This window comes from Gossypium arboreum, chromosome 9, assembly GCF_025698485.1.
Source record: "Gossypium arboreum isolate Shixiya-1 chromosome 9, ASM2569848v2, whole genome shotgun sequence".
Lineage (NCBI taxonomy): Eukaryota > Viridiplantae > Streptophyta > Magnoliopsida > Malvales > Malvaceae > Gossypium > Gossypium arboreum.
Window position 1 is genome coordinate 67,584,938 of NC_069078.1, and position 23,817 is coordinate 67,608,754.

Below are 23,817 nucleotides of genomic sequence, written 5' to 3' on the forward strand. Positions count from 1 at the left end.
TAATGTGGTATTAAAATTTTGTTAGGAAATTTTAATGTTTGGGTAGTCAATTAAATGAAAAGGACTGAATTGTAATAGGTGTAAAAGTTGCTAGAGTGATTAAATAGCTTATTAGTCTAATGAGGAAGGATATAAAGGCAATTAGACCCAAAAGTTATTTGGGCTGGACGGCAAGGGTATGAAATCAGCAGAAAATTGATAAATTAAGGGTAAAATTGGAATATTGCAAAATTAACTAAGTAAAACTAGGACTAAATAGGAAATATCTAGATTTCTCTTCATTTCTCTTCAATTCCAGCAGCTAAAAACGCCATAGGAGGGTTCTCTAAGCTGGTATTTCATAATTTTTGCACCAAGTGAGTTAATCCTTGCCTTTTTCTTGTAATTTTTGTGTTTCTAAGACTTTTACAACTAGATCCTACTATTAAATTCATTATTTTTTGATTTCATGGATGAAATTTAAAGTCACCATGGTTGAGTGCTGTAATTTTATGATGAAATAGAATGAAATTAAAGCTTTAATTTGTTTATGAGATGATTTTATTAGGCAATTTCAATGGAAATTGATTTTTGGGACCTAATTGTGAAAATGTTTGGAATTAAAGTCTATTGCTGAAATTCTGATTCCTAAAGGTTGTAAACTAGTTTAAGGTGATAGAATAAAATGTTAATTGAGAAAAATCAGCTCAATTGATAGGCTAATTGAGTAGGGACGAAATTATCATTTATTAAAAGCTTAGGGGAAAAATGGTAATAAACAGCTTGCACTAAAACAGTTTGGACAGCAGCAGTAGACTAACTTTGAAAAATCACCAAAAATTGTAGGAATCGAATTAGAAGATGAACAAAATATGGAATTAAATCTTATTGAGTCTAGTTTCTCATAGAAGAAATATTGTAAGCAGTGGATTTGTAAATTTTGAGATATAATGAATTTTGTGAGACAAGGTCGGAATGAATTCGGGTTCCCCTGTTCTGAATTTGAAAATTATAAAAAATGAATAAAAATAATTAGGGACTTAAATTTATATGTCTAGAATTATGAATGAGTCTATTTTTAATAGAAACAAACAAGAACATCATTTGAATTCTGTATAAAGAGATAATTTATTTTTAGTGAAGAAGGGTCAGAACTGTTAGACAACAGAACAGGGGTTAGTTTGAAGAATAAACTGTACTGATTGGATAAACCAAAAATTCTGAAAACTTTATGGTAAATATATATGTGAGTCTAGTTTCAGGTAAAATTAACGGATCTTAATTTGGAGTTCCGTAGCTCAAGTTATAAATAATTTAGTGACTATGACTCAAGTAGACAGCTTTGAATGAACTATAAATAATAGTTGAATTATAGAGAATGTTGCATATGAACATGAAATGTATTAAATTGATAATTAAATTTATTTATTTAAATCCAGAAGATTAAAATCTGAAGCTAGATCAAGGAAAGGAAAAGTTCGGGATTAATAGATTTTTTTGTTTACAAACAAGTATCAAGGTAAGTTCGTGTAACTTGAATTATATTCTAAATGCTTGAGATTGTATGTTATTGATGAGAATATGATTTGAGTGTTCATTGTATGAAAATTAATGAAACATTGATATATTTGATAAAATGGGAAGAAATCCGGTTGAATGAAAGGAAAATTTGATGGATCTCGAAAAGGAATTGACGGTAAAAAGGATCTAGCCGGACGGGTGATCCTATCTGATATAGCCCTCCGAAGAATATGTGTAAAATGGATTTAGCCCGAACGGGTAATCCGAATTAGGGTCTGAATTTAGCTCGACTGGTAATTCAGATCAAGCTCATTAGAGTAATTGTCGTTGCAGGATTTAGCTTGACCGGTAATCCCGACAATACTCTATGAGTTTATATTGCGGATTTAGCTCGATCGTAATCCGCCGCAAGGTTGAGGTTCAAGGAGTGTGCTCTCGAAATGGAAATGTCGCACATGAATATGAATTGACGGACCCGAAATTGTACACTAAAAGTGTACCTCTGAAAATCCATCGAAATTTCGATAAATTCAACGGGATAAATATGGAAAAATAACAAGGAAATGGAAATCATGGTATTGAAGAGCTCATCAATCATGGTATATATTATTGATACATGGAAATTATTGTACTAACTTGAATGTTGAGTTTGTGCATGTTAGGGTAATAATGCATTGAATGGATATATGAATGTTTATTATATTGTATTGAAAATATTAGGTAAGTATAATTCTTGTTACATGAGCTTACTAAGCACAAAGTGCTTACCCCGTTTCCTTTTTCCCTGTTTTGTAGTGTTAAGAGCTCGGAGGTCGGATTTGGTCAGAGACACATCACACTGTCAACCTCAGGATTTCGGTATATAAAGAAACTTTATTTTGGAAATCAGTGGCATGTATAAGCTAACAAAGTAAATGTTAACGTGAAATGAATGTAAAGTTAGCCATTAGTATGGTTAACAAACCTGGTTATAGATATGTGATGACGTTATCTTATATAAATGCATGAATCTATCATGAAAATATGTTGAATTGATTTGGTTGATGTGGATTGGTCTCGATTTAATATTACAGGGAAGGTTAGATATTTATAAAAGGGTTATATTGAATATAAAAAAAAAATTAATTCGTAAACTCCGGTAATGCCTCGTACCCTATTCCGACAATGAATACGGGTAGGGGTATTACACATAAGCTTGATACTTTTTTCCTAATCTGGTACTTGAGTTTTTTTTTTGTCTAATTTGGTACCTAAACTTGACACTTTGTCTTAATTTGGTACCTAAACTTTTTTTATCCAATTTGGTACCTAAACTTGTCAAATGTTATACAAAGTACCTTAAAACACCTAAGGTGTTAATTATTTTTATGAGCAACAAAAATAGCTAATGTATAACTGATATGTAGCAGATGACATCGAATTTAATGGCAAGAATGATTACATTTATTTGGATTTTCCTCTATTTTATTAAACAATATGTAACAGTCCGATTTAGGGCCTAGTCAAAATAGTGGTCTCGGGACCACAAATCCAAAGTTAGAAAATTTATTTCATTACAATTATGAGGTTATAACATGTTTATAATAGTGCATGAAAAATTTGGTTAGTCAATTTTAACGTTTGTGAGCCCGATTGCGAAAAAGGACTAAATCGCATAAAAGGTAAAAGTTACTTTTTAGCACCCAAAAGAGTTAAATACCTAGAGAACTAAAAATAGGGGATTTTAAAGAGTAATTTGACCCCTATAAGAAAGGTGGCCGGCCATAGGAAGCAAATTTAGTCAAAAAGACAATGTTAGGTGACTTGATGACATAATCCTATGAAAAAATAATACCTAAGTTGCCTAGCCTTCATCTCTTTCATCCCATTTCTTCTTCTTTGGCCGATTATACCAGAAAAAATAGGGGTTTCAAGCTCTCAAAATTTCATAAATTTATTCCTCTCATAATGTAAGTGATCTTCATGACTTTCTTGATGATTTTTACATTTTTGGCATGCTTGTTTCATGAGCTTTCATATGAGAGGACTATTTTGAAAAGTGGTGATAAGTCTAGGGATTTTACATGAGAGAGTTTATGTTGTTTCATGAAATTTTATGGAAGAAACTAAATCTTAGAAGAGTTCTAAACAACTTTTGTGAAAGGTGTTGGCATGAAAACACCTAAAGGGACAATTTTGCATAAGTTGCAAAATAAGTTGCAAGTGTGTGAAATAGTGAGGTTTTGGGGCTGCTATAAGAGTAAAAAGAGTTTGGATAGACTTGAAATATGAAGAAATTTGATAAAAATCGATTTTTGAGCATAGGGGTAAAATGGTCATTTTGTAAAGTTCTAGGGGCAAAATGGTCAGTTTACCAAATATGTGAAATTATGAATGACTAATTGTAATTAATGACTAAATGAGTACATTTTTGCTATTATAGATCAAGATTTATGAAAACCGAGCCTAGATCGGGGCAAAGCCAAGCAATCCGATTAAGCCGTCTAGTCAAGTACTTTTTGTAAATCGAGGTAAGTTGTATGTAAATAATACAACTATATTGTTAAATGCATGTATTCGATTGTTATTGATTTTGATATAGTATGAATTTCTAGATTTTGAACTGAGTATGCATATTTATGATTGAGAAAGTAGAAAGATCCAGTGAGAACCCCAGGGAACAAACCGGATGTTCATGCCATAACATTGGGTTATGTGAGAGCCAGTGTAAGACCATGTCTGGGACATGGCATCGGTATTGAGACGAGGGCTAGTTTAAGATGTGTCTGGGACATGCATCGGCCTCAATGATGGTAGCCAGTGTAAGACGTGTCCGGGACATGCATCGGCTAAGCTTCGTGGTAGTGTAAGACATGTCTGGGACATGCATCCGCACTTACACACGAGAGCTAGTGTAAGACCATGTCTAGGACATGGCATCAGCCTCAATGAAGATACCCAGTGTAAGACCATGTCTGGGACATGGCATCGGCAACTTAACCCATGTTTGAGGCTTATAGAATATCCGATAGCATTCCAAAAAGTTCAACCTTAAGAGTTAAGAAAGAGATTTAATCAGAAAAGTATGATAATGTTTTGAGTGTTACAGGTACCTATTTTGGTATACATGTGTAATGATCTCAATTAGAAAATGTGACTTGAATGGACGGTAATGAGTAAGTCAAGTTATGCTTACTTTCTTTCCTTTCTCTTTTCTTTCAGTACTGCCAAATTTTTCAAGGATCCCTTGAAGTCAGAGATATCGATCACACTATCAGCCGTAATACTCGGTATAGTTGGATTTATATTTTTGATTGTGGCATGTATAGGGCTAGAATAGGAAGTTGTATTAATGAGAAATTATTTATGTATATTGGCTTAAGATAAAAGCATTTTATTTTGTATTAAGCCTAGATAATGGCTATTATTTATTTTGGTAAATGTATGTGATGTTCCTTCTATGAATGAATTGATGTCTTTTGGGATGGAATTAGTATATTGAAATGATCTTGTGTAGGTTGTGCAAAATGGCTTGGAAGATAGCCTAGTTTGTCCACACGGGCAAGACACACGGGCATGTGTCTAGGCCGTGTATGACACACGGCTCACCCCATTAAGTGTGTGCTATGGCCGTGCGTCCCCTGCACTTAAACTTTTAAGTCAGTATTGTCCACGGGTAGGCCACACGAGCATGTGCCATAGCTGTGTCTATAAGTCAGTATTGTCCACGGGTAGGCTACACGGACGTGTGTCATGGCCGTGCCCTAAAGTCAGTGTTGCACACGGGCTAAGGGCATGGGCGTGTCTCGAGTCACACGAGCGTGTGGAACCCTAAGGCATGAACTTTTCCAAGTTTTTCTTAAGTTCTCAGTTTAAACTTCAACCATCTTGAATGTATGTTTTGGGTCTCGTAAGTCCTATTAAGGGACAGATTAAGTATGAAATGAGAAGTTTTAAATTGATAAAAATTTTATAGCCCAGTTTTACATGCGTATGCTTGAGTTAAGTTAGGTGACACCTCGAACCCTGTCCCGGCATCGGATACAGGCGAGGGGTGTTACACAATATGCTTGAATTTTACTTTTCTTTGGAGTTGAGACTTCTTTGATTGTTAATAGTAGGAATGATTCAAGAGGGACTACATACTTAAAGCATGACATGGTATTCGCAAAGCCCTCAATTCCACAAAAATCTTTAGTATTAAAGGAAATCCATGATCAAAACTTGTATTTTGACGTATGCTTAACAAATGGATGTTGAAGAAGAAAACAAGAGTTTTAAAAACCAAAAATAAAATAGGTTCATTATATTAAATTTAAAAAAAATTGAAATAAATTAAATTGAAAGTAATTGAACATAAAAAAAATAAAAAAAAAATCCATGTAAGTTGTCACATGTTGATCATACAATAGTCATTTTTGCTACCTCATTAAAAAATAACAATGTTAATATATTGTAGTAGTTTTAGCTTGACAAGTTTAGATACCAAATTGGACCCAAAAGGCTCAGGTACCAAATTAGGAAAAGTGTCTAGTTCAAGTGCTAAATTGGATAAAAAAAGTTTAGGCATCATATGAGGAAAAAAGTGTGAAGTTTAGGTATCAAACTAAAAACTAAAAAGAAAAGCTTAGGTACCAAATTAAGAAAATGTGTGCAGCTTAGTAACAAATGTTATATTAAGCCATGAATATATGCGTTTTCCTTAGAAGACTACATCAAGAAGATCTTTGCCTCTTTATTCCATGTTGGCCTATATCGAAGGCTATTTTTAGGAGATAATGATTCGCACCGATTGTACTTTATCAAGTCAATAAACATCTTAATTCAGTGAAGACTTGTAATTATTTTTATGCATGATATTGAGAGAGTATTTATATGTTCTTATGAGGAACTTGTTTTTAATACAAAGTTGTTGTAAGCAAGTTGTTTGTGTTGTTCAATTTGCAACTAAGCTTTCAAGGGAGAAGGTCTTAGTAGAAGAGTGATCTAGATTATGTATAGGAGTGAGGTTGCAACTCAATGAGTAAGTTGGACTTAAATCACGTCTTGTAATTGTTGATTTATACTAGATGATTACTTTTTGGGTAAGATATTGTAGACGTAAGAAGTTCTCGAACTCCATGAACAATTTTTTGTGTTTATCTCTAATTTATATTAGTAGTTACTTCATCTCTTTACAATTGAATAAATATCTGACGGACAAAATCTATGAACTTCAATATATATAAGACCAAAATCAATTATTCTAACAAATGCTTGTTGGGTTGAGTGATAAGGAACTCAATGCCCCTTAAATATAGTTTAAGCAGAGGATTAATTAGAAAGTTTTTTGAAAGAGAGGGTTTGAATTATAGATTTTGAAAGGACTAAAATGTAATTTTTATCACCATCTTATCATAAAATTACAATTTCTCTAAGGATTAAATAATAAAATTTTCATTTTAGAGGAACAAATATTAAATTTTAAATTTTAAAGAGTCAAAATGTAATTTTACCATTTGATTAACATAAATTTCTGTATTTTTAAAAGGGACTAAATAAATAACTTTCCATTTTGCTGTCAAAACATATGGTTGCTCCCTAACGCCTAGAGGTGTTCATGGGTCGAGTTCGATTCGGGTCTAAGCATGATATTAACATACTTTATGCTTACCAAAGCTCGGTTTGACCGAAAATATGGGCCTAAAATTTTCCCTAAACCCACCCATATTTGTAAAAGACTAACCCAAGCCCATTTTAAGCGCCCATATAATTTTTTAATATTTTTTTAAAAATATTTTTATTTTATTTTATTTTAATATTTAATATTTTTATTTATTTTTTATTTATTGAAAGTTTTAATATAGTTATCTTAACATTACTTTAATGTTTATATTAGAGTTTAATGTTTATATTAGAGTAGTATTATATATTTAGTACAAATTTATTTTTTATGTGTTTTAAATTACATAATATATAAAAATAACATAATATAAAGTATTATAAACATAAAAAAGGATCGAGCCGGACTAGAGCCTTGAATGTTCAAATCTGAGCCTGACCCATATTTTAAATGGGCCTAATATTTTTGCCTAAACCTTCTCAAATTTCAAACAAACCTTCAAATCTATACGAGTATCCCAACCCATGAATCGGTCTACTAGCACCACCCATAAATCTAAGGTTTGAGTCTTGTCAATATTTAAAAATTCAAGCACATTCAATTTTAAATTTAATCAAATTGGATATAACTACCAAATACAAAACATCTCATATAAAAAAAATCAATTACTATAACAAAAATATTCATACGAATAGTAATTTCCTTATTTTATATTTGCTATCTGGAGAGCGCAGAGAAAATGGTCAAATATTTCAACCAAAATGATGGTCTTGAGATTATTCAATTTCATAACAATTAATGCAGGAAGTAATTACTTTAATTACGACATCAATGAGCGTTACATCAAAGTTTTGATTTTGACATTTAAATCCAAACAATGAGAATCAATCTCCTTTAATTAAGGAAAGTATAAATCTCGTTAGTATTAATATAACACCCCCAACCTGGCCGATGAGTTTTGGCTAAGTCGAAGGCGTTACATTGATCATTGAGCCAGTACTCAGCCACCGTAGGAGCGACTCTAGTAACGCTCCTGAACAATTTAGTGCTGTTCGCTTGGAGCCATTCAGGAACCAACCTTCAAACTCCAGGCACAATGTAGGTCTCAGTGACCCTCTCCAGAACTCGTAACATCACTTGGGATATAGGGTCGTCCTCAATTGGCATAGTCTGAGACCCTATCTCAGTAGTGAGATTACCAACAATCTCGTTGGTCTCCGAAATGGGTATGCTACCCTTGGAGGATGATTCAACTCGAGCTCCCCCATGATGCCCCTATCGCCCACGCAACCCTCGTCCATGACTTCCTCATGAACTCATACTTTTCAGTGTCTATAATGTCAGAAACGCACATATCAATCCATATTCCCATAACAGTTCATTTCAGAGTGCAAAATTAACCAACAAAATTAGTTATCACTGTACAATATGCACGCAACACATTAGAAGGGATACTTACAGGTGACGTCAGAGACCCAGTCATTTACTAAGCTTAGTTGTTTAGCTCAAGTCATAAAATACTTTATTTTTAAACATCTTGTATTAAATAGAGGCCCAATTACACAGTCTGGGTTTTGATGAACCTACCTTTGATACCGCTAAATGTAACACCCTAAACCCGACCTAGACGAGAAGATTAAGTTTAGAATGTCATATTGTCTCACCAGAACACAATCATACTTAAATCATTATTAAGTTATAAAAACATCCAATATCCGAAACACAGTCAAATCCTAGAAGTTAAAAAAACAAAGTTAAAACATAGATTTACTTACACATATAAGTTTGATTGATGACTGAGTCTCACGTCTGCTAGCTGCTTATTCCTGAGAGTCCCTTGAAATTCATTCAAGTAGTTAGTGTGTTACAATGTAGAACTTAACTTAAATATACTAGCCTATGCATAAGAAATCAGATATTAATGATTATTCATATAACAATTCAGTCTCCTCAAACAGATCAACAACCTAAATGGATACAGATACAATAGTCATGATACGTGGCAGATTAATATAGATGCACGTATAGCACAAAAATGATTAAGTGCACATGACACATAGTACAGATACAGATGCAATTTCCTATTTCATCCGCTACACACCATCTTTACCAACCCTACACACCAATAGGTATATAATACACATCCATCCCTACACACCTCATAGTGCCAGTATGACACGTTGCAGTGTTTATAGTCTCACTGCTAGATCAGATAATATCATGGGTGGTTTGACCATCAATTCATTACAGAGTACTTCCTTCAAACCAAACTTTCGCCCCATACAGATACAGAACATATAGTAGATATCAATATGTATTTCAAATGCAGATACTATCACACGTTCTAGTATAACAGTGTATAAGTAGAACCAGTTTATAGTTACAATAAAGTAGATCATACAACTTAATATAGTGATACCTATCTTACAGGTAGTCTACACTCGCCCCGTACAATAATTACGGTATTACCAAAGTTGGCGATTTGGGCTCACACACCCAAACGGTGGCCCGTCTCACTCCATACGGCCTGGTACAAGGCCGTGTGGTCACTCATGTACACTATTTATCAATTAGTGAGTCACGCGGCCTGGTCACGCACTCGTGTGCTAGCCCATGTGCCTCACATGGCTTGGCACGCACCCGTGTCCCCTGCCTGTGTGACTCCAAATTTGAACTCAATGAGTTACATAGCCTAGACACACGTATGTGTATATTGTCTGTGTGACTTCAAATCCTAACTTAAGGAGTTACATGACCTGGACACACGCCGTATGTTTTGCCTGTGTGACCCTGCACCTAGCTTATTACACACGGTCTAACACACGCCCGTGTGACTTACCTGTGTGACCCCAAATGGTGGTGTGACCCATATGGCCTGTACACACCCTCGTATGCCATCGATAACCCCATTTGTAATAGAGAAAAACATAGAGAAAGGAAGGGTTTCAGTACCCATCTGCTGAAACTTTAACGTAGAAGCAGCAAAGAACACTCCGAAACCTAAAAACAACCAAAAATTGTCTAGTTATACAATTTAATCGAACTTACAAGACTAATTAAACAATCAATCAAACATGTCGAAAACCTCAATGCAAACCCTCAACTTAAAATAACCGTTACCTTCGCACGATACGACAATTTCACAAGCCTAAGGCGCTTGGGAACAGTTTTCCTCGAGACCTTCTCCTAACGAACACCAATTGAACATTTAGACAGAGAAATCGAGTAATTTACTTAGGAAACCAATTTTGACAAAAAAATGAACGACAACGAACGTTAGCAGAATTTTAACACAGCACTTATCGAATTGACTTCCAGTAAAAGAACAACAGGAAACAAAACTCTTTCGACCACAGTAGCAAAATTTAACAAGTAGAATTTGAGAACTAAGTGACAAAAATTAAAAAGAAGAAAAAGAAAATAAAAGAAAACGATGGAGGGAAGAAGATAGTTACATTAACGTAAAAATAAAAAAATAAGAATTTATTTCAATATCAAAACTAAATAATCTCGTGAAGTAACAAAAACATATCTCTGTTTTGCTTACACAAGGACTCAAACTCAAGATCACAGAGCAAACAGAAACTTAACCATTAAACCAACAGACTCATTCTTGACACAGATTGTCACTGAATTCAACTTAAACAAAGAATCCTAAGCTAAGGGTTTAAGTAAGGAACTTAACAAAATTTCAAAATTTATGCGACTCGAACCTTAGATCTTAGGTGAGCAAACAAAACATACAACCATAGAAGCAGACCCGTATTCACTGACACGACTTATTAATGAAAACTCAAATTTTGGGGTGTTACAGAGTTAATAAGCTAAACAATCTCAAACCTAAGATATAAAAGTAAGAAATAATTAATAATGGCAACACTAAAAATGATTAAGGAAAACTTTTAATGGAAACTTTAAAAAAAAAAGCTTCTAGTCTGACATTCCTCCTATGTCGTACCGAGTCCGAGTTTCCTGCGTTATCTGAGAGGTAAAGAAAAAGGGGGAGTGAGCTTATGACTGCTCAGTGTGAGTCTAATTTTTAAACCACTACATATGATTGTACAAACAGTCATTCAATTTTATAGCAATATAGCAATTAAGCGTAATGTAAGGAACACTAAGTAAATCAGTGCATATACATGTTATGTTCATGATATAATGCAATTTTAGTTTTAAGTTCCCACCCATCCATCCTATCTGCCCTCAAGCATCGCTCGACACACCAAAACACATATAAAAAACTGACCATTCTGAATTTCTCGGTGACGATAGTCATTCACTTGTCATCTATGACGATAACTTTTACTATAATAACTTACCATCTAAGTTGCCCGATTTTGACGGCTTTTTAAACTATCATCCTGATTTACCCGGTGTCGATGATCTTGCCGCCTACTTCATGCAGTACTGACTTTCAGTATGGACTTAAATTGCCACTTTCTCTTACGAAGCTCCTCTATCCTCCATACCCAATTTCATGTAACCATATATATAAATTCAGCATGTCATGCTAGTTATCAAAATATAATCGATTACAATACTTATCAAGCACATTTTCCTTTTAATACGATGTATGAAATTTAATGCTAACAATCATTAGCATGTATTTATGCAATTAATTCATATCAATTACACACATGCAATTGCTTTATGTAAACTAAAACAATTTCAAAAATTCAGTTTCTTCATGCGAATTAACATTGGGATATTAACATGATTAGTTCGGCTAACACATACATAACAAGTTCTCATGTATGACTGGCAGCGCGCGTGCGCTTTAAAATAAAAAAAATATAAGATTATTTTAAAGCTCGATTTTTGTAATACCCTAAAATTTTTTACAGTAAGATATTATCCTTGATATAGTAAAATAAGGAAATAAAGTGACAAAAAAGGAAATTTTGAGTTATGTCAATATTGAGAAGTACATTATGATATATTAATTCAAGAAAGGACTAAATTGTAAAAGTGAGAAAAGTTTTATTGCACAAGAGTAAATACTCAAAATTTGAGGGGATAAAGTGTAAATATGAAAAATTTGAAGGACCAATAGTGTAAATATTTTAAGAGTGGGATGATCTAGAAACTAAAGAAAATGGATGAATTAGGACCAAATTGAATAGGTGAAGAACTATGAGGGACTAAATTGTAATTTTATCAAATTAAATGATGACTCAAGGATGGAATTTTAAAAGATAATAAAGGGAAAAATGGTTAATTGGAAGAGAGAGAAATCTAGAAAGTAATGATGATGTTGATGATATTTTATGATTATTTAATTAGATATATATTATTTTAATGAGATATTTTATCATTTTATTATTATTTCGTTATTATTTTATTATTAATTATTTAGTATAAAAGGAAGGAAAGATGAAGAATTTTCATCATCTTTCCATGCATGCAACCAACGTTAGAAGAAAAGGAAAAGAAAGAAATTTTCTTTTCTTTACAATTTGGTCCTTCCACCAAAAATTCACCATTTTCACCTAGAAATCAAAAGAATTTCCATAGCTACTAAGAGAGAAAAATGTTAAGGAGACCATGGGGAGTTAGAATATCAAGTTGGATTTAAGAAATAGAAGCTGGAGGAGAGAGAAAATCAAGTTAAAGATTGGTATCAATAGAACAAGGTAAGTACATCAAGATTTCAATATGTTTTTAAGTTTGTTATTATTGACAAAGCATGGAAATAATGTTATAGTAGAGTTTTCTTACATAAGGTTCTATGTTCTTGATATGTTAGTGAATAGAAAGTAAGAGAAAGTGATGAGAAATGGTGTAGAAAAAGAAAATAAAGGTGTTATAGCATGGTAATTAATATCTTGCACTAAAACAATATTGGACAGCAGCAGTAGACTAACTTTGAAAAATTATCATAAATTTTAGAAATCGAAATAGAGGATGAAAAAAATATGAAATTAAATCTTATTGAGTCTAGTTTCTCATAGAGAAACGGTGTAAGCAATGGATTTATATATCATGAGATATAATGAATTTTGTGAGACAAGGTCAGAATGAATTCGGGTTCCCCTGTTTTGACTTTGTAAAATCATAAAAAATTGGATAAAAATAATTAGGGGCTTAAATTTATGTGTTAAGAATCCTGAATGAGTCTATTTTCAAGAGAAATAAACGGAAATATCATTAAAATTCTGTACGAGGAGATAATTAATTTTTAGTGAAGAAGGGCCAAAACTGTCAGACATCAGAACAGGGGTAACTTTAAAGAATAAACTGTACTTATTGGCTAAACCAAAAATTCTGAAAATTTTATGGTAAGAATATATATGAGTATAGTTTCAGGGAAAATTAGTGGATATTAATTTGGAGTTCTATAGCTCCAGATCTAAATAATTTAGTGACTATGACACAGATGGACAGCTTGAATATTCATAAAAGTAAATAATAAAAATTATAGATGATGTTACTTACAAGTGTGTTATATACATCAAGGATGTGGAATGGAGAGGAGGAGGAGGAAAAAAATATGTATAAATATTCATTTAGCATGGCTAATTTACATGTTTTAGGCTCAAGGACTAAATTGAATAAAAGTGAAACTTTATGGGCAATTTTATAAAACTGTAAGATATGACCAAATTGCATGAAATGGATTATTTTATTATTTAAATTACAAAATTTAATGAAATTATTAATTTAGTTCAAGATCGGGGGAAAACATATTTTAGGGATTAAATTGAAAAGTGTTGAAATTATGGAAAAATTCTGATATTTTATAGAATTCATGGACTGTTATAGATATGTATTATAATAATAGCTGGAAATAAGGATTAAATTGCAAGAATTTTATTTTCTTGACACTAAGGATGAAATCGTCATTAATTAAAAGTTTAGAGGAAAAATGGTAATTTTGCCTAGAGCATTAATTAAATGCATTAGAATATGAAATGAATGAAAATGATGATCAAATTTATTTAGATCCGGATGACACAGATACGAGACTTGATCGTGGAAAAGAAAAGATAACGGATTAATGAAATTATAAACATACACAATCAATGAGGTAAGTTTGTGTAACTTGAATTGTATTTTTAAACACTTGAAATATGTGGTTATGTGATGAAAATATGATTTGAATGTTCAATTCATGATAATTGATGAAATATTGATAATACTCGATATAAATTGAAAATAATCCCGGTTGAATGGAATGGAATTCATGATTATACTTGTGAATTGTATTTTTGTCATGCATATGAAATTGATATGGATATATTTGATAATGCCCGATAAAATTATAAATCCCGTTGAACAAAGGAAAATCGATGGATCTAAGTTTCCCGAATTGGTTGTAGTTCTGCATATGTTGCAGACACACCATAGTTAGAAAGAGTGTCCCGATATTAGCCCTCTCGAGCTTCCCGTTATATGGTTCTTGCGAGCTTCCTATTATAGCTCTTCAGAGCATCCCAATAGATTGTGATCCGCATGTGTTGTGGACACACCGTAGCTCTTAAGAGCGTCCCGATATATGGCTCTTCGTGAGCTTCCCGATAGGATCTTTGTGAGCTTTCCGATAGTGCTTGCTTGAACTTCCCGATATATGGCTATTCGGAGCTTCCCGATAGGCTCTTTATGAGCTTCCCAATATGGTTCTTCGTGAACTACCTGATTTCGGCTCTATTGAGCTTCCCGTAATAGCCCGGATTAGCTTCTTGATATTACTCTTTATGAGCTTCCCGTTAAATAGCTCAAGACGGTAAAAAGGATCTATCCCGGACGGGTGATCCTATCCTGATATAGCCCTCCCGAAGAATATGTGGAAAATGGATTTATCCCGGACAGGTAAATCTGAATTAGGGGCTGAATTTAGCCTGGACTAGTAATTCAGATCCAAGCTCATTAGGGTAATTATCGTTGCAGGGGATTTATCCTGGACTGGTAATCCTGAAAATACTCTATGAGTTTATATTACAGGGGATTTAGCCTAGACTGGCAATCCCGCTGTAAGGATGAGGTTCGTGGGAGTGTGCTCTCTGGAAAAGGGGTATATCCATATGTGTACAAATTGACGGACCCGAAATTGTACACTAAAAGTGTACCTCTGAAAATCCATCAAAATTTCGAGAAATTCAACGGGATAAATATAAGAAATGGAAGAACATGAAAATTATGGAATTAATGAGCTCATCAATCATTTATCTTTGTATTGAACTTATATTATGATTTGTACATGTTATATGGACACATGGTGTGGAAAGTATATGGTACATGAAATGTTAATATAATGAAATGAATGATATATGTTATTAAAGAAACGGTAAGAGAATGATATGTATCATGACAATTACATATGAGATTATCTTTTATATGTTAATATAAGGAAAATATGTAAGTTAAGACGAGTATTAAATTCAAACATGACATATTGAGAAAATAAGAATTTATATTAAATATGTGTAAGTACGCTAACAAGTGTTGTTGTTGATGCTTAGGCAAGTGCCAAGCCATTGATTGAATGGTGATATATTTATTGATGCATTGAATCGGTAAGTATTTAAGTGAATTTTTTTTAAGTGATCTGCAAATGGTAGTAATGCTCAGAAACCCTGCTCGGCAAATGGATACTGAGTTAGGGTATTACAGTTTTTATCAGCAGCGCATGACTAGTTGTAATATTTGTGGTGTTATAATGGAACACCGGAGTATTCCAAGGATCAAACCCAAAGGAGTTGGTGATTCATCAATTTCTATTAAAAAATGTATACAAGAAAGGAGTTTAGCTAGCTACTCACTAATTACTATAATATGAAAAACCATTAATGAAGTTAATTAAAACTAATTACTTATCTAAGACAAAAAAAGGACTAAATTGTAAAGAACACAAAACTAAGAAATTATTCAATAAATAACTAATGGTGGTTTGTTGATTTTGATATGGTTCATCGGTCCTTGAACAAGTGACTTAAATCACTTAAATTACTAAGTGGCTCTATTTTATCTTCTGATCTCAATTTTATTGACTTAGTTCTATTCAATTTAGTTAAATTTATTATGTTTTAGTCCTTGGTCCAAAGATTTCAGTTTACCCACATCTCCATCAACCAACCCCCTAAGGTTTAGTTACCCATTACCTTATTAAAGCTAACAAATATGAAAGAAACAACTAAGATATCCACAAGCATCAAATGCAAGAAAATAAAGATAAAAGATTGGATTTTTAATAGAGAAAACTAAAAGCAAAGTGAAGATGAACAACTAGCATCAAGGTAAGAAACAAGAAACATTAAAGGTAGAATGTTTAACAACTAAAACTAAAGAAAACTAAAATAACATTAAGCAAAGATTAAAGAGTGATTACAAGAAAGTTTAAAGTCTTTAACATGTAAATAAAACTAAATTAAAGCAAAAACTAACCTACTAATAACTATGAAACTAAGTAAAACCAGAAAGAAACATAAACTAAAACCCAAGAACTATAGAGAAGAAAATCACCTTACTCTTAAGCTAAAAGATAAAAGAAACCCTAAAACTAAAAAGCTTTTTAACTTAAAACTACAACCTCTTCTTGTTCTTAGCCAAAAATGGCTTTAAATAGCTGATTACAACCCAATTTTTAGTGACCAAAATGCCCTTAGATGTTGTATTTTAGTTGGTGTTGGTGTTGGACAAAAACTATCCCCTACAGTCATTTTTCTCCACATCAGATAACAATATCGCTATACCTAGTCTTGGGTATCGCAATACCAACAATAGTTTACAAGTGGGGGTCCTTTGGGGTGGATATCGTGATACCCAAAGGTAGGTATCGCGACACCACTGTAGATGGATCTTTTTCTTCTTCATTTCAGACCTCTATAGGCTTCTAATTTTCTTTCAACTCAACCCATGTGAACCTTGAGAAACCATAAACTCAAACAAAAACATATATTTTCCCTCAAAGCTTTAAGCTTGTTCACAACATATGATCGATGAAAAGCTTGTTCACCAAAAGCTTGTTCACTATATTCTTTTGGTTCTGTCTCTAAGCTTGTTGCAACTTTGGACATAACAACTTTTGACCTAACAATGAAAACAACATAATTGCTTACATGTTCTTCATGTTCTCCTTCCTCATTCCAACATCCTTGTCAGTCCAAGTAACGTTAAGGACTTTATGTTCTTAAGAGTATTTACTCATTCTACATGAATGTGACCAAATCTCTCACATTTATAGCATTGGGTTCTCTAGTTTTTTTCCCCAGACTTTTCTATTATAACCCTATTTTAATTAATTAAGTATCTTATAATCCCTTTGTTTTTTTCCCTTACAAATCAACCACCATATGCAATTTTATTCTTCCTATAAAAATTTCTAAATGCTTTCTTGAAGTATTTTTTTTATGAAAAGTTCCAATTGTTCTCATAGCTTTTCTATTGAAGCAAATGTTGGAATATCTATAACAATAATAGCTTATCATTAAGTCAAACATTTTTTTTTGTTTTTTCATTTTCCCTTTTATTTTTTCTTGTATTCATTTCAAAGGTTTGTAATGAGCCAATCAATGCATCCACCTTTATGGTGAAGATGTCTTTGACTTCAATTATCATTGTGACTTTTATGATAAAATATTTTGGTAAGAATCTTATCACCTTTTGAACCAGCTTGACCTCAGAATACACCACATTAAAAGCATAACCTTCATTATTAATGTTACATAATTTTGCATAAAATTTAGAAATATTTCATCACCTAGATATGTGAATTTGTAACGTTGATGTTTTGACTTCTTAAGTCCCTTCAAGAGTCATACTTCTGTATTCGAAACGCATTAAAACTTGCTTGGATTCTTGATAATCTACTCTATTGAATATTACATTGAGTGCCTTGGAGTTGATGTTTGTTATTTTTTCTTCCTTTATTGTTTGAGCTTCCTCAAATTTTGCAAGTTATGGGTCATATGCATTGGTTGTAGTAGAGAGTTCCCAGCTTGCCAAGATTGCATTTATGCTTTGTTATTAATAGCCTAAATGAAAACTCTCAAACAAACCTTTTGATATGAATAATTTGAGTCATTTAATAAAGCTGGTCATGAGATAGAGTTTTCTTCTATTGTGGAATCAGTGATTACCTGCTAAGCATAAGATCACACCAAGTATGTTTGTGGTAGGATCTAATACCAATTAAAAATATCTAACTAAAATGATATTAAAAGGAATGTTATATTGATATTTATAACAAAACTTCTAACTATGTAAAACAAGCAGAAAGTAGAAACTTAAATGCACCAAAGATGTTTACATAATTCAATGAACCACCTACATCTATAGGGCCTTATTGAGTTTAATCCACTAACATGCCAAAGAATTTTTAATCTTAGTCTTACTTATTGTTAATTAATTCTCTGAGCACTTTAGCCTCTCCTACTAAAGGTTATAAAACAAGTCAATGGTTGATAAAAACTTCTCAAATGTACCAAAATAAGGATCCTAGATGAACTAAAATATGCTTTCTCAATTTGTACAACAAATGATTATGCTGTTATAAAATAAAGAGAGATAGAGAGAATAAAGAATAAAGAAAATATTAAAGCAACAGAGAATGTACTTTATTGACCAAAAGGGGTGGTTACAATGCTTCATCAGAATCTCTATTTATAGGCATAAGAAGTATAAAAGAAGTAGAGATCTAATTCTAATAACTATTAGAATTTAAAGTATACCAAAACTTTATCTTGATCATGATGGACATCCACTTAATAAGATATCCATACACTCCCTCTTAGATGTCTATTGGTAGATAATGTGCCTCATTAAAACCTTATTAGGAAAAATCCTGTGGGATAAAAACCTAACAAGAGAAAAAGAGTACACAATCTATAATACGCATAATATGTTGCCTCATTAAAAACCTTACTAGGAAAACCCAATGGGACAAAACCTCGGTTAAGGGAAAAAGAGTACAATGCGTATTTACTCCCCCTCATGAAAACATCACATATTTTCTCATATTCTACGTATTCAATCTTGAATATTGGTTTTTCAAATGACTATTTGAGTGTGTTTGATAAGCATTTATATTACCATTCTTTTAAAAATCATGAGTGAGGAAAAATTTTGGATAATATATTTTGATCTCTTCGAAGATTCAACAATAATCATAACAAACTTTAATCATGATTCTTATATAAAACACAAATAGTTATTTTGGATCATTTTATAATCCTCATTCAACTACTCAAATTTACCACATATATTCAAATTATTTCAATTCATATAAATGAATAATTTCCCGAGAATTTCAATATGCTTTTAGCATTCTAAATCCTTCAAGGATTTTAATATAAACTTTACTATATAGTGATTTACAAAGGTTGTAACAACAACCATTAGACGCAAGTTAAATCTTTTATGAATTGTCAATTTAATAATATATCTAAAGGTTATTGCATCCACCATAAAAGAATATTATATCTTTCATAATCAATATCAGTACTTAGCAAAAAACTTCATATTTTTATTTCGCTTTTGCAAAACTACTTCATTTGCACCCTCATTGGCTTTATACCTTTAGATATTTGGACTACTAGTCCAAAAACTCTTCGAATTTAATTATACTTGAGTTGCGTCTTTCTATTTTGATCAATTTATTTCATATCTATATTTCTCAATAGATTTATTTAATATCATCCTTTTATTTTATTATTTCAATAATAATATTGCATGCAAAATTATTGTCGACCACTTTTATTATTCGGTTCCACATTTTCTCTAATTGACATAACTTATCGAGATATCTTATTTTCATTATTTTAAAATTTAGTTTCAGGTACCTGAATCTCTTCTGAAGTTTTACTTATTAGTTATGTCTTAATCTCTTCTGGAGCACTTGCCTCCACTATATGACCGTCTAGAAGAATTTTTCATCTTTGGAACAGATCAATTTATATAACATTTGGTTATTTTTATTAAGTTTGTAAATACATCTAATAGTTAACTTGTAATGAGTTATCCTTTTTGAACTTCTGGTTCAAATTACTCTCTCCCTAATAAGTTATTATTTCTCTCCCCCTAATGTTGGGAAAACTGACAACTCATGTCATAATTAAAGCTCAAATTAATAGCTCAAAAATATTATAACGAGACTCATATAAATATACATTCCCAATCTCTTATTATGAACCATCTTTGTGCATTGTAGTGGAGTAGTTGGAACATATACCGTACATTTAAAAATTTTAAGATGGGAAATATTTGGCTCTTGACCAAAAATAAATTGTAATGGGGAGTATTTATAATTTATTGGCTTGATGCGTACAACATGTAAATTAATACAATCTCATGTTGAAATAGAAAGTTTTGTTCTCATAAGTAATGATTTAGCTATTAGTTGGAGGCATTTGATAAACAATTCAGCTAAATCATTTTATGTATGAATATGAGCTACAGGATGTTCAACTTTTATCCCAATTGATATGCAATAATCATTGAAAAGTTGGGATGTAAACTCACCAACATTAGCAAGATGAATTGTTTTATTGCATAATCTGAAATTAATCATTTAAACAAGCAATCTCGCAAATGACAGGTTGCGAGTTGATAAAGCATGTGATTATTTTGTATATGCATCTACCAAAATCATATAATATCAAAACCATCCACAGGGTGGATGAATGGGCCCATATTCATTTTAGAAATGCAAGACATTAAATCTCAACTTTAGCTAGTGAGTTTCTAAGAACCAATTTTTATTGAGAACAAGCAACAAATGAGAATTCTTTAAATTAAAGAATATTCTGGTACTTTAATGGATGTCCATATGAATTCTCAATTAATTTTCACATCATATACGATCCATGATAGTCTAACTGGTCACGCCAAGTAGTAAACGCTTTTGTATTAGTAAACTTATTGTTTATTTTAACATGTGTTTCAATTGTACTAAATTGTAACAAATTGATAATTTTATTGTCATTCTTTTTATTTTGTATCCACGTTAAATACTATTGTGACATTTACTACTGGAAATGTCTAAACCACTGTGAATTCTATAATGCCACTAAGTCAATAAATATAATTTCCAAATAATTATATACAGTATTCGCTTCAGGAAATATGCCAAAATCTTCAAATGCCCAAAAATCTATTAATAGCAAACTTTGAGAGTCGATCTTATTTTCCATGTGTATAACAGGTACATAACTAATGACTTTTCATTCATAAGTTTTCTCTCTTGCAAGTTCTCATTAGTAATATTTTACCACGTAATTTTAATTGAGAACTTATTCTGAATATTGTAAAGTTATACTTACAGTTTTTAAAAAAATACTTGCAACTTTAGATGCATCCAACCATAATAAGCTTTAGATAGAATTATCATATTCTATTGCTCATAAGTAGATCTTTTATAGTCAAATATTTTGCTTTCAACCCTTTAATAGGGATGATGACAAAAGAATATCATAAATATTATAAATTAATAACTCAATCCCTTTTTTTATTCATATGAAATAGAATCTTTTCTTCATTCACAATCTCATTATGAGATCCATTACAAATAACTTTTAAAAGTAATGCATTAACCATCACAAATTTTGTGCTTTTTAGATAGTGATATATTAGCTCTTCCGGAGCTTTCAACTAATTTTGTACTATCAAATATTAGAATAATATTTGTTTGTTTCAATACCAAATAAGATAAATATTTTCTATCTATAATGATAGAATTCATTCCTACATTTTCATATCCTTCCTCAAAGAATATTAATAGAAATAAAATATTTGGGCATACGCCATATATGTGGCCAATAATATTTCATATCACATATATTGATAACATAAGTTATATTTACCCTTTAAAGAGCTATCTTGAGAACTCTCATTGTTCTCTCTTTTATTACTATGCCCACATTTAGTGGTCCATTAGTATATATTTTATTTTCTTTATGTTTACATTCACTTCGGGGAATGCAACAAATCTAGTAGGACAGACTTATAAACATCTGAATAGATTATTTATTTCATAATTACCATCACAAACATGTGTGAGATTTCAAATCAAAATCTATCTATGCATGTTGTCATGATTAGTCTCCAATTATAATAAACAATAAATAAAACATAGTAAAATATATCTGAAAATCTTTAACATCATCGTCATCACTAGAAGGTATGAGATAATTCGAAAATATTCTTGATTTCATATGGATAACGATATCAAATCTTTCACCATCCTTAAGAACAAAAAGTAAAATAAGTTAATCAGAACAGTGATAACATATAATGAAAAAAGAATGAAAAATAATAATCAGATATGAAACATTAAATAAAAGAAATTTCCTGTAAAAACTTTGCATCTTTTTTTTTTACTGATAAGTTGAAAATGAGTTTGGATTTGAAAAAAAAAATGGAATCGAGATGCAATCAACCCCCCTATGGACAGATCTACTCTCTACTATGTTCAAATTTAAAATTTAATTTTTCCACTTTAATTTGATTTTTATCCTGTAAAATCATTAGATAGTAACATTAGTTAAAATATTTACATGGAATTTTTATAATTAGAGTTGGTGTTTTAGAAAAAAATTCAGGTGCTTTAACCATAATAGTTAGTGATAATTATTTAGATTAAGTAATTATAGTATATATATCAAATTAAAGTAAAGATATTAAAATTTAAATCATATATATTATCTTACAAGATCTTAAGTTAACCGTTAATGTAGACCACTTATTTTAATGACAGGTGACAATTTTTTTTAATTTATGAATATCAACTTAATTAAATTATAATTTTAAAAATTTAATAAAATAACATAATAAAAAGAAAAGAAAAATGATAATTTTATACGTAATGATTTATGTTATTAAGTTAAGTTTTAAAGTTTTATTATATTATGATATTATATGATATTCATTGAGTACTATATTACGTCATTTTAAAAATCTATTATATTAAACATATTACCAATTAAGCATAAGTTTATACAATATTTATAAATAAAATAAGATAAAACCATAAAGTTTTGCGTTTTTTTAAAGAATAAAGCTTTATGTTATTAAATTAAATTTTAAAGTTTTATTATATTACGATATTATACAATATTAATTGAGCACTATATTATGTATTTTTAAAATGTTTATTGTATTACGATATTAATAATTAAGCATAAAATTATACAACATCTAAACAATTGTTGTGTCATCTACAATAACATATTTTAATAAGATAAATCATAAATTTAAATATAAATATATTGTGGTGTGTAATTCAGACATGCAGTGAAATGGTGATACCCATGGGCATCGGGAAAAGGACGATGTTCCAACCTGAGTCATTCAACCTAAACGACTTTATACAAGAATGCAAGTCACTCTATGGCGTTCCTCCTCGCCCTCATTGGGTCACTTCTTACTACGGTGGCCATGTACTTTCAATCTTTTCTTCACTATATTTATTTTTCTTACACTTATTTTACTATACATAAATCTCTAATTTTTACTCTTATTATTTGTAAATGCAAAATTTTGCAGGATATAAAACTTATTCTCCACAGATTTGGTAGCAACATCATTTTTTCAAATGGATTGCGAGATCCCTACAGTCGGGGAGGGTAATTGTTACGAAAAATACTTCAATAAAAATATTATATTTATACTCACGTTTTCAATATTTTTTAAATAATATTTTAAATTTGAATGTTGTGATTAAATAAAACAAAATTGAGAAAGTTTTATTTTTTTAAAGGTCCAACTTAATTTTACTCCCCATATGAAAAGTCAAGATTAAAAAA

General features: G+C 31.2%; 1 long non-coding RNA gene across 1 annotated transcript; it reads left to right on the top strand.

Annotated features, from left to right (window-relative positions):
- Positions 1 to 265: 265 nt before the first annotated feature.
- Positions 266 to 2,524, top strand: LOC128280581 (uncharacterized). Its single transcript, XR_008270675.1, has 2 exons — positions 266 to 356; positions 2,296 to 2,524. It is a non-coding gene; the product is annotated as an uncharacterized LOC128280581 (long non-coding RNA).
- The last annotated feature ends 21,293 nt before the right edge of the window (positions 2,525 to 23,817 follow it).